The 15,331-nt window shown below is 32.6% G+C and overlaps 1 long non-coding RNA gene across 1 annotated transcript; it reads left to right on the forward strand.

The window, feature by feature from the left end:
* The first annotated feature begins 14,056 nt into the window (after window positions 1–14,056).
* Window positions 14,057–14,663, forward strand: LOC146914698 (uncharacterized). Its single transcript, XR_015016891.1, has 3 exons — window positions 14,057–14,219; window positions 14,355–14,477; window positions 14,598–14,663. It is a non-coding gene; the product is annotated as an uncharacterized LOC146914698 (long non-coding RNA).
* Window positions 14,664–15,331: the final 668 nt, after the last annotated feature.

Here is a 15,331-nt window from a genome sequence, read left to right on the forward strand (position 1 = left end):
TTTCATTTGTTAGAGTTTAAACTTTGAATAATTGTTGAGGTTTTGATTTTCCATATGCCATAAACATTCACTAATCTTATTTGAAAAAAAAATATATTATACAGAAAGATTTAACAAACTCATATCAGCTGGATTTCATATGATTGCACATGTTTTCTTTTCTTCATATGATTGCACATGTTTTCTTTTCTTCTTAATTTCTATTTTCAATTAAAGAATTATTATTAATTTTTTTTTTGAATAAGCTAAATTAGCCCACTCAAATTGGCACAGATAGAATCGAACCTGAGACTGAGACCTCAAGGAGGACCACACTCCCAGGTCCCAAACCAATCTTATTATTATTATTATTATTATTATTATTATTATTATTATTATTATTATTATTATTATTATTATTATTATTATTATTATTATTATTATTATTATTATTATTATTATTATTATTCTCTCTTTAAGAAAATGAAGCTATATTATTTTTTCTTTTGAGAAGTGATGTTTAATTTGTCATTATGCCATGTGCTAATAGCCAACCCTACTAAGTGGACTAAGATTTGGTTTCTTCTTGTTGTATGCCATGTGCTAATAATGCAAGATGGATAATTTGTCACATGTTTTGATTTTCTCTCATCACTCTTTGGCTTCGCTTGTTGAGGACGACCACAAAATGCTAGGCGCACCAACTTTTTTGTTTTGCGAACTTGTTATGTCACCTTAATTCAACGTGACATAACAAATCCGTGAAACGAAAAAGGCGGTGAAGCAAAGAATTTCATGGTTGTTGTCCAACAAGTGACGCTGAAAAGAGAGAAAAGAAATTCAAATCATGTATAATTTGGAGAAACGAGTCAGTTTATTAACCATTGTTTTTTCACTAATTTGTACTAATTTACTTAAATAAACAAAATCCACCGATACCATTTCTTTTTTCCCTGCAAATATGAAAATTTACTAAATTTATGATGCCAATGCCACATCAAATTATAGCATTAAAATACCTCTTTGTTAAAAAGGGCCCTTTTGACAGAACCTTGATTCTCATGATCAATAATCAAATTATTGCAACTACACCACAAATTCGATAAGTCACATTTCGTTAGATGAACAAGACACATAATGAACGCAAAAAACAATGAATAAATCATTAAAATTATAGTAGAAATTAGGCATACAATTATCTTCAAATAATTATCAACACATAAATATAAACTTCAATTGAATGATAATGAAAATAAATAAGAGACAAATCTAGTAAATTTATATGTGCTCAACAGAAATCATCACATAAACCTAAGATTATAGGACAACTCGAATTTATCTCGGAGATCAAGATTACATCTTTCAACATAGAAGTTAAATCAATATATCATCACCTCGTTGATGATCAAATGAAGTTGAAAAGTGTTTATCTTTAACAATTTTCAATTTGATTTGATCATCAACGAGGTGATATTTTTATTTAACTTCTTTATTAAAAGAAGATGTGATCTTATAATGCGAATTTTGCCCTGTCACCCTGTAGTTTTACAACAAAATAAGCCATCCATATCTTATAATGGGAGATGTAACATAGAAAGGAAAATTGGAAGAGGAAATAGTATTGTTGTTTTTTGTGGGTGTATCTTTTTACTCAGTGTGTTGCTTATTTCTTTTATGGGAAATGCTAACCGGTGCCCCGGGGCACTGGTCAAGGATATGAAAAAGGAAATTATATAGTAATTAATGCATTGAAATTGTATAATTAATTTATAATAAAGTCAAAAGCAATTTCCTTTTATGGTAATAATTCCCTTTTATGGTATGCTTAACCAGTGCCCCGGGGCACCGGTTAGCAGGACCCTTCTTTTATAGGCACAAGCAGGTGATAGAAATAAAGGAAGGTTTGGATATTTTGTGTTTTGCATACACGTGAAAAATTATGCTTTTGAATGAGTCACTCAAAAGCATAAATATAGGGCAAAGGCTTATCCTAATATTTCGTTAAAATTCAGCTTTTCAAAAATTCAGATTTTGAACGAGTAACTTGCGTAAAAACCGTTTTTTAGGTGAGAAAAATGAGGCAAGGTTCGTAGAGTTTGGAAAAAATAAAACGTGTAAAAGATTCATTTTTTGATAGCCTTAACTTTTTTTTTAAGGAGGAATGCCTTGACTTTTTTTATACTGCACTTTTTTTTTTTTAAAAAGAGGATAGCCTTAACTATAAAAATTACAACAACTAGTGTAGAGATCTGTGCTAATCCTGATTATTGTCGGGGATCATCCCTTGCACACTCATGCTACTGACATCTTTCATATTAAAGATGTTCTACAACGAAATGAAAATACAACATTGGTGCATGTTCTTTAGGAACAAAATATGTGGGCAAATTTTATGGTTAAGGAAGGATCACATGCAAGGTGCTCTACTCAATAGAAGGTGCTCTGCTCACTGGAACTGTCCTCCACCTGACATGAAATATCTCTCATCATGAGAGATAAGCTTATCTCCCCCTCTCCCTCTCTCTCTCTCTCTCTCTCTAGAAAGTGTACGAATTCTATCGAAGTAATAAGAAATTAACAATAAGGTTATTAATTAGGATGTATAAATTTTATAAGTGCACTAGGCAGTAAGTTTGATTGCATAAACAGTAAATAAACGGAAAGTAAAATTTGTTTAGAAAATATAAGGAGAGATGAGATTAGGTCATTCAAATCCTCTGATTACTTCCGTTTGGTACACTGCACCTATTCCCTATGAATATTTCTCTAGTTTCACGATGGTTATTAACTAAAATAGTCTTTAATCAATCCCTTGACTTAAGACCCTCTAGTCAGATTACTGTCCCTAATTCCTTAGGTGAATTAATATTATTTGAAGGTTTTAAGAACGTTAACCTATTATCACAAATAAACGATTATCCATTCCTAGATTAACCCTGTTTATTTGAACAATTCAATTAGGTATAAGTCGAAAGTTAGGGCCAGTAGTCATTCAATCTTATAAAATCAACTTATATAATGTTAATATATAAAAAGCATTGAAAACAATTGAATTGAACAAAACGAGATTGATATTCATGAAAAATAATAAAGTTTCACAGTAAATTAGAATCATCTCAGACCTAATCAAAGGAAATTAGCTACACATGATCAAAGGAATATAGAAATTAGTAAATAAAAAATAAAACGATCGAATTCCTTCGATGTCGGCGTTGCTTCTCAATTTAATTCAAATAGTTGCAGTTGAGTTCCCATGTGTCGTGATGCCCTTCCGTTACTGTGCGCAGCCTTTTCTTTCAACTCCCAAAACCGTGATCGTGCCAAAACATGATGCTTTTCTAAGCCCGTGTTTGGTTGCAGTGAAATAAGGGAGGGAGAGATTGCTGAGAGAGAAATAGGAAAGAGAGATCAAACTTCTCCTGTTTGGAATGCCTAGAAATAAGGAAGAGAGAAAGAATTATGGTGGGATCCACCACTTTTCCCTTTCTTCGCTGAAATGGGAAGAAGAGATCCAGGGGAAGACTCATTTTATTTTGACTTTCCACTATATACCCTTGTCCCACCCTTTCCTCATTTTTGTTTATTTTGCAAAATATATTTTTTGTTTTAACAACATTTTGCAAAATAATTGTATTCATTTTTTCTTACTACACTTTTGTTCTGTGTATAGTGACATGCCTTTTTTTTTTTTTGGTGATCAGTGACATTCCTTATTTCACACATATATATGGTTTTTTTTTTTTTTTTTACGGTAAATATGGTTTTCTTCAATAACACATAAATAGTTTCTTTTTAAAGGATTGTAACTCACATTTTATTTTCAAACACGGAGAGTAACACACATAAATAGTTGTTCCTTCGTATACATCCTCCATTTTTGGTTAATTAAATATTAATTTAACTCTTAATTAATTAATTTTTTTAACAAAATAAATTACCTAAATCCCTTTGAATAACTTAATTAATTTGATTATATTTTAGATTACCAAATAAAAAAACCGATGACTTAATTAATTAACCCAAATTAATTAAAGTATCCCTACCAAATTTTTTTTTTGACCCTACCAAAAAAAAATTAAAGTATAATAAAAATGTGAGGTTGATAAGTTTTTTAATGAAAGGGTAGTTTAGTATTTTTAAACATAATCAACACTTCTCTCTCCTCTATTTCTCTTCTCTCTCTTTTAAACCAAACAACACCTCAAATCTACTCTATTTCTCTTATCTTTCTCTATTACTATATTTTCTCTCATCTATTTCTCTTTTCTCGATTTCTTCTCACAACCAAACACACCCTTAGTGTGGCTTCTTCTTATAATTGCCTCGTGTGGACCTTTTCCTTTCTTCATTGGAAGCATCAGACTTGCATCTTTTCTTTTTGGGTTAATGTTTGGTCAAAGTCCAATTCATTTATTAACTCCCACTCCCCATGGTTACTTATTTTAACCATCCTTTGCTTTTATATTTTTAATCCATCCACACCTAATTCTCCTAATGAGTCATCCATAAGCCATATGCATGCTGCATTATCCTCCATGTCATAATTCACACTTACAATAACAAAAACAATACTAATAACAACAATATACTACTTGACTCAATAAATTAAAAACGACAAATAACCACTATAAACTAAATACTAAATTAATCAAAATAGACCAAAATCTTAATTGAAAGTACTCTAAAGATATGAAATGACAGACTATCATCACTTATTATTTGAACATAGTTTTAATAATTTTGTCATTGCCATTGAATCAAGCATAAATCCAATATGTCGTTAATTGTTTGCAAAAATCGCTTTCTCTATATATAACTCGATAAACTTTTAAATCGGTATTCACCCCTCTCTAGCGCGTTTTACCTTGCCCTATAGACCAACAATCATGCAGTTGATTAACGAGTGACTCCACAAGGGGCTCATTATCCTGCATACACATTCGTGTTGAACAAACCGACTTGTTATCATCCTCATACTTAGTCAAACAAGCATCATCAGCTAAGCCAAATTCAAGATCCTCAATAATTCGAATATGATACTTCCTCACATCAATCCAAACCTCTTCAACCACATTCAATTCTTTCAAATTAGATGTAGAAAGCAACAACTGCGCTTAATCCAATTTGTCTTTGTTGAGTGTCACTTCATCAATTTCCAGTGGCCTATTTTGTAATGAAGCAAGTTCCACAAGGATAACACTATTCTATACATGGATGAGAAGAATAACATAACATCTCACCCAAGTCCCTATCTCATAAGTAATAATACAATCCTTCAACCAAAGGCCGATAGTCATACAAAGATTTTCCAAGAAATTCAGTTGCTTCACTAAAAGGCCTATCTCATAAGGATAATTTTTTTGCGACTTTTCCATATAAGTGACCTTCGACTTGTCCTTTCTCATGACCAACTTATCGTTCACCACCCCCTTCACCTTGCCACCAATCTCCGCATCTACCTTTCCTCGTTCACCTATACCCCCCCCCCCCCCCCCCCCCCCCAAAAAAAAAAAAAAACCTTAACCTCCCTCATCTTCGCCCTTTCCTCCTCACTCCGTAAAGCTTCCTCCTTCACTATCTTCAATTATTCTTCCTCCTCTCCTCTCTTCCCATCTCTCTCAACTCCTCCTCCCTCGGGTTTTTTCCTTCCACATCTCTACCATTTTTTTTCCTTCTACATTTTTGTTCTCCCTCACCGTCAACAAACCTACCTCCATCAAGCATATCAAACCTGTCAATTTTTGCCACATTCGCAAACAACCGATGATCCCAAAAATAAACAGTATTAAGAGCTTTATCCAGATTATCAACATCACGAATTTTGACAACCCCTCCTCAATTCTACTTCCATTATCTTGGCAACCTATAGTGCCAACATCAAGTAGAAAATTTCGACGCCATTATGTATCTTCACGTGATCTATGTTGGTGTATTCCTTTAATCCCCATTCCTAACACGCCTCACATTGGCGCTAGACAAGTTATAAATAAAAATTTGAAAAGATTGGAGAAGAAGAAGAAAAATATTATTAATTAATTCAAAAGACACTAACGGCACTTGCACGAAGAAAGACATTTCACATAATTTATTGGATTTACCATTGGAAAGGGGCCATTATCACATTCGTATATGAAACAATTGACAACACAGCCTACCATTGTAGGAGGGTTATCTTTTTTTGCAAAAACAAACACAGTCATTGCCATAATCATGACCATAGTCATAATAAAAAAATTTATCTCACTCTTTGCCATGGTTATTCATATAAATATATATTTATTTTTATCTTGTATATGTTCAGTCATATTTATTTGACTATCTAAGTGAAAGAAACAACCTCCATTTATTTTCACAAATAAAAGACATGTTGAGAACGGTTCGCCAACTTAGTGAAAAACTCAAGTTGATGATTATATTAAACGTTAATAATATAATAAGTTTCATATTCCTTTAAAAAAAAAAGTTTTATTCAATTGATTTGAAACGTTATTATTTGCAAACATTTTTATTGCATTGAAAAGTAACGAACTCATGGTCTAAATCTTAATTGGGTTTATGGTATAAAGAAAGTTTTGACAAATCAGGAAGGTTTCAGTTACCGTTCACATGCATTTTGGTTACAAAACCATGATATGTTTTGACAGTAGAAAATTATTAGAATAAATGGTACAACAGTAAATAGAAAAGAGGAGAAAAACAATACTTGAAGCACATATGGCTTGAGAGCGACTCCACCAGTGCTCTTTCGATTTTTTCAAACTCTCTGTTGGTTCCTATTATGTTACGTAACTGTTGGCATAACGCTCGACGACTTGGAATTCATGTTATTTTTTCTCATATTTTCCATGAAGGCAACTGTTGCGCGGATAAATTGGCTTCTATGGGTCACTCCATTGTTGGTGCGGTTTGGCTTGACAATCTTCCTAATGATTTGAGGCTTGATTTCTTTCGGGATAGATGTTGACTTCCTAACTACAGCTTCCCTTGATGGATCTGTTTTTTTTTTTTGGATGGTTTCTGTTGTTTCATTGTTTCCTTTCTTTTCTGTTTTTTGAGGGTTTCGGTTTAGTCTCCCCTCCTTTTGTAATTATTTCCCCCCTTTTTTTAATAATCTATTTTGAGTTTGGCGGCATAGGATGGATGTCTCTCGGGGTGCCAACCTAGTTGGGATGTCGACGCCTCTTGATGCATGTCCACTCTCATTGTTTATATAAAAAAAAGCACAAGTTACTTGGTTTGCATTACAAGTCAACTTTTAGACAGCTTAATTTCTTGTGATTTCATTTACATTTAACCTAAATGTAGTTATTTATCATTTTTGATCAAAAGGCTTTCATTCTATTTCTCCATGAACATGCTACTGTTTTTCAGCAAATCAAACTTTTTCTTTAAATTTCTAAATTCTTTTGATTTGCTCAGGCAACTTCTAGCAAGTTCTTTAACAACATCAACTAACTCTTCATGAGTGAGTTTAGAAAATACATCATCATCATCACCAGAATATGATATAGATTATGCATCAGAAGTTGTTGTGGTCATCAGACCAAAATTAGCTTATTCATCATCATTGTTAGATTCTGACTCCTCATCAAACTTGTCCCATGTTGACACAATACTTTACTTGAGCTTGCTTTTGTAGCTCTCCTTCTTAGAGCTTTTTTTCTTTGATTGTCCCTATGCTACTCGGGACAGTAAAGTGATCAGGTTTCTTGCAGTTGAAGCATCCATTATGATATTCCTTCTTGTTCATGAAACATGATCTTTTTGAACCATTGATTCTACCTGAAAACCTTTTCTTCTTGGTCGGGTATCTCTTGGTCAAATATGACATCTCTTCAACATCTGAATCAATGTCAGAACCTCCATCAGGAGTTTCTTCTTCTGAACTCATTAGCTTGAAGAACTTCAACAAATTTTCCCTTTGATGTCATAGCAATAGACTTGGACTTCTTATCATGTTTATCTCCAACAAACTTAATCTCACGTCTTTTGAGAGAACTTATCAGATGTTCCAAGCTTAGCTTGTTCATGTCCTTTGCTTTCTGAATGGTTGTAACCTTTGGTCTTAATCTGGCAAGGAGACTCCTAAGAATCTTCTTTACATGATCAAGAACAACATAGAGTTTGAAGCCTTGAATACATGGTTTCAATATCTTTATCCTCCTTAATAAAGATTATACTGATGAACCAATTAGTTAGCTTTAGCTTCTTTAACCAGTTGTTTCCTTCATAGGTAGAGCACAAAGATTCAAAAATAGACTTGACAGTAGATTTATCCACAATCTTAGTGTATTCTGAGTGAGGTATAGCATCCACAAGAATTCCACGTACTTGATGCAATGTCAACATCAAGTAGAAAATTTCCACACCCATATGTATCTTCACGTGGCCTATGTTGGAGTATTCCTTTAAACCCATTATGTTGGTGTATTTCTTTTAAGAGGAATGTTAGCGATACTCACTTTTCAATTCTCTCTAACACTCACTCTTTTATAGGATGAAATCAATGTATGTCACACTTCTTTGTGTGGATTCAATTATCAAAGTGTAGACTCACTGTGATTTAAACCAACATTAAGAAGAGTGTCCAAAAGAGAGTGTTGTTAGCATTATTGTTCCTCTAATCCCATTCCTATCACACGTCTTGCTTCCTTCCTTCAAGTCCTTATGCAATCGCGACCTACCAACGGCGCCTGACATTTATCCATGGATCACTTCGCCTCACAATAGATCTTCCTATCCTCTGGTCAAGTAACTCGTACCTCACATTGGCGCTAGACAAGTTATAAATACAAATTTTTTTAAAAATGGAGAAGAAGAAAAATATTATTAATTCAAAAGACACTAACGGCACTTGCACGAAGAAAGACATTTCACATAATTTATTGGAATTATCAATGGAAGGGCGCCATTATCACATTTGAATATGAAACAATTGGCAGCACAGCCGAGCATTGTAGGTGACTTATCTTTTTTTGCAAAAACAAACACAGTCATTGCCATAATCATGACCATAGTCATAATAAAAAAATTTATCTCACTCTTTGCCATAGTTATTCATATAATTTTTATTTTTTATTTTTTATCTTGGTATATGTTAAGTCATATTTATTTGACTACCTAAGTGAAAGAAAAAACCTCCATTTATTTTCACAAATAAAAGACATGTTGAGAACGGTTCGCAAACTTGGTGAAAAACTCAAGTTGATGATTATATTAAACGTTAATAATATAATAAGTTTCATTCCTTTAAAAAAATTTTTTATTCAATTGATTTGAAACGTTATTATTTGCAAACATTTTTATTGCATTGAAAACTAACGAACTCATGCTCTAAATCTTAACTGGGTTAATGGTATAAAGAAAGTTTTGACAAATCAGGAAGGTTTCAGTACCGTTCACATGCATTTTGGTTACAAAACCATGATATGTTTTGACACTAGAAAATTATTATAATAAAAGGTACAACAGTAAATAGAAAAGAGGAAGAACAAACAATACTTGAAGCACAAGTTACTTGGCTTGCAATACAAGTCAGCTTTCAGACAACTTAATTTCATTTGTGATTTCATTTATCATTTCTGATCGAAAGGCTTTCATTCTATTTCTCCATGAACATGATACTGTTTTTCAGCAAATCAAACTTTTTCTTCAAATTTCTAAATTCTTTTGATTTGCTCGGACAATGTCTAGGAAGTTCTTTAATAGTATCAACGAACTCTTCATGAGTGAGTTTAGAAAATACCTCATCATCATCATCATCATCAACAGAATCTGACCTAGATCCTGCATCAAAAGCGCAACAATGAATCTGACCTAGATCCTTCTTAGAGCTTTTTTCTTTGACTTGAGTTTATCCAAAAAATCTAACAAATTCAATAAAAAAAAGCCAATACAATAGGATAATAAATACATACTTGATTTTGGGATTGTAATTGGCATTGAATGACTTAAGCTTTGAGAAAATCGCAACAATAGAGATCACAAGCGCAACAATGAAGTTTTGGAAATTCCTATGGTGTTGTTCTGTTTTTATAACAGAACCCAACATGAGAAAGATATCCTATGGTGTTGTTCTGTTTTTATAACAGAACCCAACATGAGAAAGATAGATAGCAATACTTGAAAGTTCTATGGGAATGAGAAAAACTTGATGGGAGAAGAGCAATTTTCTTATTATTAACAAAATATGTGGAAGTCTCTGGAAAGATAGCATTGGACGCTTTTTACAAAGTTGGGCTTAATTTTTTTTTACGAGAAATTGGGCTTTATGATAGCTATAGAATGTTTCTCTTTAGACCCATAATATTTCTAAAGCCACCTAAATACACAACATGTAGTTATTTAACAAATGTATGCGTATGTTTGGAGCCTTAATTCCCCCGGTGGTATGTTTGACAAGAAAAAACGTACATACAGTAAATAACTATCAGATGTGTATTAGGGGGTCCTATAGATGATATTGGGGGGCCTAAAAATAAACACTCATAGTTATATTGGGGGGCCTAAAAATAAACACTCATAGATACAACCATTGGTGATATGCTCCTTACAGTTAATGATTTTACCACTCTTTTGTTCGATTTTCTTGACAGGTTAAATCCTCACCATAAATCATTGGCGTGCGTGACAACTTTATAGTTAAAAAAGAATTTGTCAAATGGAAAGCTGAATTGGTATGTATGTGATTAATAGCAAAGGTAGTAATCTGATACTCCTCTGCTTATATGTTGATGATTTAATGGTAACTAGTAGCAATCTAGCTGAGATATAAGCATTTAAAGGTCAGATGACAAGATAATTTAATATGTTTGATCTAGGAAAGTTAACATACTTCCTTGGTATGGAATTTACTGAAACTTCCGAAGGTTTAGTGATGCATTAGAAGAAATATGCTACTGATATTATGAAGATGTTCAATATGATGAGCTGCAATCCTGCATCTTCACCTGCGAAAGTGAATATGAAACTTGTAAAGAATGAAGTTGAGGAGCTAGTTGATCATACATTGTTCAAGCAAAATGTAGGATCCTTGAGATATCTATGCAATATCAGGCCATATATAGCTTATGTTGTTGGTATAATCAGCAGGTTCATGAGTGAAGCTAGATGCTCTTATGTTGTTGTTCCCTAAAGATGTCAATAGAGCTCTCATCTACTTGTACAAAGAATCTACCTATGGTAGCCCTCTCAACTTGTGACTGAGTATATTACAGATAGAAGTTTGCAAGCCTATTCCATTGTTCATAAACAATAAATCTGCTATAGATTTAACTAAAAATCCAGTGTTGCATGGAAGAAGCAAGCACATTGAAACAAGATTCAACTTTATCAAAGACCGAGCGAACTAAGAGGTTCTCAAAGTCATACATTGTTCCACTGAAATGCAAATTTGTTAAATTAAGAGGCAGAATTGGAATGGTGAAGTTAGACAACTTTAAGCAATGGAGGATGTTAGTTTTCATTCAAGTTAGTTGAGATTAACCAAAGTTTAGAAAGTTGTTACAAAGTTTGTTAGAGACTTCGCTATTTGTTAGCAAATTAGTTAGTTAGTTTGTTTGATTGCTTATTAAGCAAGTTATATGAATAAGCTGTCTATAAGCTAGTTGCTAACACTTTTTCGACACTTAATGAGAATCACAATTTACAACAATTAATATTTTCATTCTTCTCTAAATTCCTTTAAGGGTTTGTCTAACATGTGCAATATTGCACAAGTTAGGGCAACCAAAAGTAGTAACCTTTCATTGAAAATCAACAATTATTTATTAAAAAGTTACATATTTAATATAAAGAACACAAATTCCAAGTCAAAATTACTACATTAAACTTTTTAACATGTGCAAATTTGTACATGATAGAAAAACTCTTCTTTTTAATTCTATTTTTCTTAGAAAACCCTAGCTTGCAATGCAAGCAACTGTTGCGCCATCACCACCGAGTGTATTTATTAGTGAGAGTAAATGATTACAAATTCATTAGTTGATGATGTGAATATTTGAAAAATTACGATGACAAAATAGTGTATTCATGATATTCATAAAAGTTTTAATTTTAATCTTATCTATATTCTATATTATATATAAAGAAAACAGCTCCTATCAGCTCTTTTTTGGTTGACTTTTTCTCTTTCCAAAAATACCTTCAATTTTCAATACAAATAACACATGTAACAAATAGATAAGAATAAATTTAAATATTAAAAAAAATGTAACAAACACGATAAGAATATATATGTTTAGTTATTTTTCCTTTATCATTTAATAAGTGTAACAAACTAGATGAGTATATTTATACTTACTTTTTCATTATCCCAATTATACCCTCAAACAACTTTTTCTATAATAAAGATTTTTGTTGGTGTCATTAAAAAAAGAATTTAGATTATATTTTTTGTTATATTGTTGGTGTCATTGAAATAGATAATCATGATTAGTTTGCTTTGCTATAACTTGAAAACAACAAACATTTATATTTTTAGTTTTAATCAAAATCAAAATTTCATAAAAAAAAAAGAAGTTTTTAATTTTTAAATGTTAGTGTACGTACCCTTCTTTTCGCTAGTATTAATAATGTACACTTCAAAAATCTTTCATTATATTTGCAACTTGTTTAGATTTAAACAGATGAATGCAAGAGAGATTAAGATCCATCTCCGTGAAAGAATCTACCATTACTTAAACAACACATTCATTTATAAGTCTGCGATATAATTATATGTTAAATCCAACTTTCTCAATCACTTACTATTAAAGCTTATTAGGTCATGCTATTAGTTAACCTTATTTTTTCCCTCTAAATCCATGTCATTAGGGCTGGAAATGAGTCGAGCCGAGTCGAACTTGTCTGAGCTCGACTCGACTCGATAAGAATTGATTCGGCTCGAAACTCGACTCGAGTTCGACACGAACCTTTATCGTAGCTCGAGTTCGGCTGGTTTAAAGTTCGCGAACAATTCGGTTCGGCTCGTTAGGTTCAGTTCATTAGCTCAAATAAAATGATTCAAAACTCAATTTTAGATTTTTTTTTTACCTTTTTAATTTGTTATAAGGCTGATATTAAATTAAAAAGAAAGAAGTTTTTAATTACACCTTAAAGCTTAAACTACCAACCAATGGAAGCTGTAATTAATGCTTAATTTGCATTATACATTTGCTTTGCATTGGTGACTTCATTAACGCGCATATGAACTTAATTTATAAAGTGATGTTCCTCTAGGTTCTTTTGAAATGTCCGATGTGGGACATATTAAAATGTGAATTTGAGAGCTTAAACTTAAACTAGAGATAGTATGTTACGTCCTTTTGCATATTTTAGCATTCAAAAAACTCCTCAATTGCACGCGCGCGCACACACACACACACACACACACACACACACACACACACACACACACATATATATATATATATATATATTATCGAGCCAACTCGTGAACCAACCGAGTCGAACTATATACAGCTCAAGTTCAGCTCATTTATTTAACGAACTTAATTTTCAGCTCAAGTTCAGCTCATTTGGTTCATGAACCAAGTTCAACGAGTTATTTGTCGAATCGAGTTCCGAATTATTGTTGAGTTGGTTCGGTTCATTGCCAGCCCTACATGTCATTAATTGCTAATCAACTTAACCCTAAAATATTTCCCTCCTTTTACATGTTAAATTTGTATTTCAAACTTTGGCTTGACAATTGTTATTTTCCCCATACTCTGTGTGCCTTCCCCATGCAAGCACCTCATTTTCCCATGAATTTATTTGCCTCTTATTCTCTGTCCCAATAGAAACATTTCCCATACTAGATAATTAATTCCTTTGCCATATGGAAACCATTTTGCATTTCCAATGATCATAATCACTGACCCATCTACACTCTCTCACTGCCAGATTATACTTTCCATATAGGTTTTTATTCATTTATTCTCCTATTTTTTCTGTTCATTTTTAGTTTTGATTCTATTTTGAATAGCAATTGATTTTTCATGCAGTCAAAGATGACAGACAATGAAGATCTCACAAGTTGGATAAATTGCACAAGATTTCTGCTCCTTTTTATCAAATTCAATAAGGGTTCTATTATAAGGTTCATGTATTTTTTTTAATCTACTTAGATTTCTTTTCATCTGCTTGCAATTCTATGATCATTACTTTAGTTGTGTGTGATTTATAGGGTTACAAGAGAGCAAGGCTCTTTTGATTGGTTCAAAGGAGTCATGAATGAAGTAGCTGAGCTTGATCAAAGGGTACATTGGTTAACGCAGAAGATTTATTTATGTTATAGATATTTGCTACTTAAGAATTATAAGTATTCCTTTTCCCTTCTGCAATAAGGATTACTTGCAATTGGCTAATATTGATCGTCAAATTATGGACTTCAGGGTGTCATTGAGATGCACAACTACTTAACTAGCGAGGAAGGAGATGCTAGATCTGCCCTTATCACCATAGTTCAAGCACTTAACCATGCCAAAAATGGAGTTGATATTGTTTCTGGAACCAGGGTAAGCATTCTATTTTTGTTTTATACGATGCATTTGAGTACACTATCCTTGATGCTCTTTTAATTTCTAAGTCCGGATTGAGTAAATTAAAATAGCTTCTTTTGAAATTCTAATTATCAGGTACGGACACATTTTGCTAGGCCTAATTGGAAAAAGGTTTTCTCTAAAATGTGTTCCAAGCACTATACTGGACGAATAGGTTAGTCTCCATCAAGTATATGTTGGTACTTCATACATGGTAGTATGGTAGACTTTTTTCTGTTTTCCTTGCTCTGACATTATTGCTGTCTTAATTCGTATCAGGTGTATTTTATTTTGGTGCGCTGGTTTTGGCCGAAGAACTTAATAAACTAGGCTTCGAGTTCAATGAAAAGGGTCCAACAAAATTTGAGTTCCACAAGGAGCATTTCTAACTAATTTGGATTCAGCTGAAACCCGTTATAGCAAATTGATGTGGCCTGATTATATGATATTGTTCAATAAGCTCAAACCTTTTTTGTATAGAATGTGAAACATCACTGTACATATCAGACAGCAAACATGCTTGGCACTTCATCATACATGTAGCTACAAAGAAGATGTAACGGTAGCTTATGCACCATACAGTACGTTACAAACATTGAAGACATTGACTTAATTGGAAGCTACGTTGATTATTGCAAATAGATCTGCAGTGAATTGAAAGGGACAGTTCTGAGGATAAAGAAAGATAAAAGGAGGTAAGGGGACAAGGGATTGGTTATTTTTTAAGAGTAACTTCCTCATTTTTCTTTGAGTAAATTCGATAATTCTAGAAACATAGGGCTGAAAATGGTGATTCACGCTGGAATCATCATGTAAGGGAGAGCGAGCAC

Source organism: Medicago sativa, chromosome 6 (assembly GCF_051527215.1).
Source record: "Medicago sativa cultivar Bolivia chromosome 6, Bolivia_mono, whole genome shotgun sequence".
Lineage (NCBI taxonomy): Eukaryota > Viridiplantae > Streptophyta > Magnoliopsida > Fabales > Fabaceae > Medicago > Medicago sativa.